This window comes from Bombina bombina, chromosome 5, assembly GCF_027579735.1.
Source record: "Bombina bombina isolate aBomBom1 chromosome 5, aBomBom1.pri, whole genome shotgun sequence".
Taxonomy (NCBI): domain Eukaryota; kingdom Metazoa; phylum Chordata; class Amphibia; order Anura; family Bombinatoridae; genus Bombina; species Bombina bombina.
In genome coordinates, this window is record NC_069503.1 from 3,994,435 (window position 1) to 3,999,608 (window position 5,174).

Here is a 5,174-nt window from a genome sequence, read left to right on the forward strand (position 1 = left end):
ATGGCAAAAGGCCATCCGGACAAGATCCGCATACCAAAACCTGTGAGGCCATGCCGGAGCTACCAGCAGAACAAACGAGCATTCCTTCAGAATCTTGGAGATTACTCTTGGAAGAAGAACTAGAGGCGGAAAGATATAGGCAGGATGATACTTCCAAGGAAGTGATAATGCATCCACTGCTTCCGCCTGAGGATCCCGGGATCTGGACAGAAACCTGGGAAGTTTCTTGTTTAGATGAGACGCCATCAGATCTATTTCTGGAAGCTCCCACATTTGAACAATCTGAAGAAATACCTCTGGGTGAAGAGACCATTCGCCCGGATGCAACGTTTGGCGACTGAGATAATCCGCTTCCCAATTGTCTATACCTGGGATATGAACCACAGAAATTAGACAGGAGCTGGATTCCGCCCAAACCAGAATTCGAGATACTTCTTTCATAGCCAGAGGACTGTGAGTCCCTCCTTGATGATTGATGTATGCCACAGTTGTGACATTGTCTGTCTGAAAACAAATGAACGATTCTCTCTTCAGAAGAGACCAAGACTGAAGAGCTCTGAAAATTGCACTGAGTTCCAAAATATTGATCGGTAATCTCACCTCCTGAGATTCCCAAACTCCTTGTGCCGTCAGAGATCCCCACACAGCTCCCCAACCTGTAAGACTTGCATCTGTTGAAATTACAGTCCAGGTCGGAAGAACAAAAGAAGCCCCCTGAATTAAACGATGGTGATCTGTCCACCATGTTAGAGAGTGTCGTACAATCGGTTTTAAAGATATTAATTGAGATATCTTTGTGTAATCCTTGCACCATTGATTCAGCATACAGAGCTGAAGAGGTCGCATGTGAAAACGAGCAAAGGGGATCGCGTCCGATGCAGCAGTCATAAGACCTAGAATTTCCATGCATAAGGCTACCGAAGGGAATGATTGTGACTGAAGGTTTCAACAAGCTGAAATCAATTTTAGACGTCTCTTGTCTGTCAAAGACAGAGTCATGGACACTGAATCTATCTGGAAACCCAGAAAGGTTACCCTTGTCTGAGGAATCAATGAACTTTTTAGTGAATTGATCCTCCAACCATGATCTTGAAGAAACAACACAAGTCGATTCGTATGAGATTCTGCTAAATGTAAAGACTGAGCAAGTACCAAGATATCGTCCAAATAAGGAAATACCACAATACCCTGTTCTCTGATTACAGACAGAAGGGCACCGAGAACCTTTGTAAAAATTCTTGGAGCTGTAGCTAGGCCAAACGGCAGAGCCACAAACTGGTAATGCTTGTCCAGAAAAGAGAATCTCAGGAACTGATAATGATCTGGATGAATCGGAATATGCAGATATGCATCCTGTAAATCTATTGTGGACATATAATGCCCTTGCTGAACAAAAGGCAAGATAGTCCTTACAGTTACCATTTTGAACGTTGGTATCCTTACATAACGATTCAATATTTTTAGATCCAGAACTGGTCTGAAGGAATTCTCCTTCTTTGGTACAATGAAGAGATTCGAATAAAACCCCAGCCCCTGTTCCAGAACTGGAACTGGCATAATTACTCCAGCCAACTCTAGATCTGAAACACATTTCAGAAATGCTTGAGCTTTCACTGGATTTACTGGGACACGGGAAAGAAAAAATCTCTTTGCAGGAGGTCTTATCTTGAAACCAATTCTGTACCCTTCTGAAACAATGTTCTGAATCCAAAGATTGTGAACAGAATTGATCCAAATTTCTTTGAAAAAAACGTAACCTGCCCCCTACCAGCTGAGCTGGAATGAGGGCCGCACCTTCATGTGGACTTAGAAGCTGGCTTTGCTTTTCTAAAAGGCTTGGATTTATTCCAGACTGGAGATGGTTTCCAAACTGAAACTGCTCCTGAGGATGAAGGATCAGGTTTTTGTTCTTTGTTGAAACGAAAGGAACGAAAACGATTATTAGCCCTGTTTTTACCCTTAGATTTTTTATCCTGTGGTAAAAAAGTTCCTTTCCCACCAGTAACAGTTGAGATAATAGAATCCAACTGAGAACCAAATAATTTGTTACCCTGGAAAGAAATGGAAAGTAGAGTCGATTTAGAAGACATATCAGCATTCCAAGTTTTAAGCCATAAAGCGCTTCTAGCTAAAATAGCTAGAGACATAAACCTGACATCAACTCTGATAATATCAAAAATGGCATCACAGATAAAATTATTAGCATGTTGAAGAAAAATAATAATATTATGAGAATCATGATCTGTTACTTGTTGCGCTAAAGTTTCCAACCAAAAAGTTGAAGCTGCAGCAACATCAGCCAATGATATAGCAGGTCTAAGAAGATTACCTGAACACAGATAAGCTTTTCTTAGAAAGGATTCAATTTTCCTATCTAAAGGATCCTTAAACGAAGTACCATCTGACGTAGGAATAGTAGTACGTTTAGCAAGGGTAGAAATAGCCCCATCAACTTTAGGGATTTTGTCCCAAAATTCTAATCTGTCAGACGGCACAGGATATAATTGCTTAAAACGTTTAGAAGGAGTAAATGAATTACCCAAATTATTCCATTCTCTGGAAATTACTTCAGAAATAGCACCAGGAACAGGAAAAACTTCTGGAATAACCACAGGAGATTTAAAGACCTTATCTAAACGTTTAGATTTAGTATCAAGAGGACCAGAATCCTCAATTTCTAAAGCAATTAGTACTTCTTTAAGTAAAGAACGAATAAATTCCATTTTAAATAAATATGAAGATTTATCAGCATCAACCTCTGAGACAGAATCCTCTGAACCAGAAGAGTCATTAGAATCAGAATGATGATGTTCATTTAAAAATTCATCTGTATAAAGAGAAGTTTTAAAAGACTTTTTATGTTTACTAGAAGGAGGAATAACAGACATAGCCTTCTTGATGGATTCAGAAACAAAATCTCTTATGTTATCAGGAACATTCTGAACATTAGATGTTGATGGAACTGCAACAGGTAATGGTACATTACTAAAGGAAATATTATCTGCATTAACAAGTTTGTCATGACAATTAATACAAACAACAGCTGGAGGAATAGCTACCAAAAGTTTACAGCAGATACACTTAGCTTTGGTAGTTCCAGCACCAGACAGCGATTTTCCTGAAGTATCTTCTGACTCAGATGCAACGTGAGACATCTTGCAATATGTAAGAGAAAAAACAACATATAAAGCAAAATTGATCAAATTCCTTAAATGACAGTTTCAGGAATGGGAAAAAATGCCAAGGAACAAGCTTCTAGCAACCAGAAGCAAAGAAAAAATGAGACTTAAATAATGTGGAGACAAAAAGCGACGCCCATATTTTTTTAGCGCCAAATAAGACGCCCACATTAATAAATGCTTTTGGCGCCAAAAATGACGCCACGTCCGGAACGCCGACATATTTGGCGCAAAAGAACGTCAACTTCCGGCGACACGTATGACGCTGGAAACAGAAAATATTTTTTGCGCCAAAAAAGTCCGCGCCAAGAATGACGCCCACAGGGAAAAAAGTCAAATTTTAAGGTAAGAAAAATATTTGATTCAAGTGCATTATCCCAAATATGAAACTGACTGTCTGAAAATAAGGAATGTTGAGTCAAGGCAAATAAATGTTTGAATACATATATTTAGAACTTTATTTAAAAAGTGCCCAACCATAGCTTAGAGTGTCACAGAAAATAAGACTTACTTACCCCAGGACACTCATCTACATGTTTGTAGAAAGCCAAACCAGTACTGAAACGAAAATCAGCAGAGGTAATGGTATATATATAAGAGTATATCGTCGATCTGAAAAGGGAGGTAAGAGATGAATCTCTACGACCGATAACAGAGAACCTATGAAATAGACCCCGTAGAAGGAGATCATTGAATTCAAACAGGCAATACTCTCCTCACATCCCTCTGACATTCACTGCACGCTGAGAGGAAAACCGGGCTCCAACCTGCTGCGGAGCGCATATCAACGTAGAATCTAGCACAAACTTACTTCACCACCTCCATAGGAGGCAAAGTTTGTAAAAATGAATTGTGGGTGTGGTGAGGGGTGTATTTATAGGCATTTTAAGGTTTGGGAAACTTTGCCCCTCCTGGTAGGAATGTATATCCCATACGTCACTAGCTCATGGACTCTTGCTAATTACATGAAAGAAATGAGGAGCTCAGTTTTGGAGAGATTTAGCTTGAGGTAGTGAGAGGACATCCCGGAAGAGATGTGAGAAAGACAGTTAGTGACACGGGTTAGCACAGAAGGAGATAGTTCTGGTGCAGAGAAGTAGATTTGGGTGTCATCGGCATACAAATGATATTGGAAACCATGGGACTTAATTAGGGAACCTAGTGATGACGTATAGATTGAGAAGAGAAGGGGACCGAGGACAGAGCCTTGCGGTACTCCGACAGAATGTGGTGACGGGGCAGAGGAGGCCCCAGAGAAGGCTACACTGAAGGTATGGTTTGATAGGTAGGAAAAGAGCCACGAAAGGGCTGTGACACAGACGCCGAAGGATTGGAGGGTTTGGAGCAAAAGAGGGTGGTCGACAGTGTCAAAGGCTGCGGACAGATCAAGGAGGATAAGCAGAGAGAAGTGGCCTTTTGATTTAGCTGTAAGTAGGTCGTTGGTGACCTTAACAATAGCTGTCTCTGTGGAGTGATAGGGACAAAATCCAGATTGCAGCGGGTCAAGAAGGGAGTTTAACGTAAGGAAATGGGATAGGCGTGCATATACTAGTTTTTCAAGAAGCTTTGAAGCAAGAGGGAGGAGGGAAATAGGGCGGTAGTTGGACGGGGAGGTAGGATCAAGGGAAGGTTTTTTTGAGGATAGGTGTGACCAGTGCATGTTTCATCGATGAGGGAAATGTACCAGTGCTGAGGGAGAGGTTGAAAATGTGTGTTAGTATAGGGGTAAGGGTAGCAGAGAGAGAGGGGAGCAGCTGTGAGGGGATAGGGTCAAGGGGACAGGTAGTGAGGTGAGAGCGCAGTATAAGTGCTGAAACTTCTTCCTCAGTAGCAGGGGAGAATGAACTAAGTTTCAGGTTATGAGGGTTGTGGTTGAGTGAGAGTATTTGAGGGGGGGGAGAGAATGGAATTGTGTTGAGAGCTGATTTCATGTCTGATGGAGTCAATTTTGTTAATGAAGTGACTGGCAAAGTCTTGAGCTGACAGAGAAGTTGT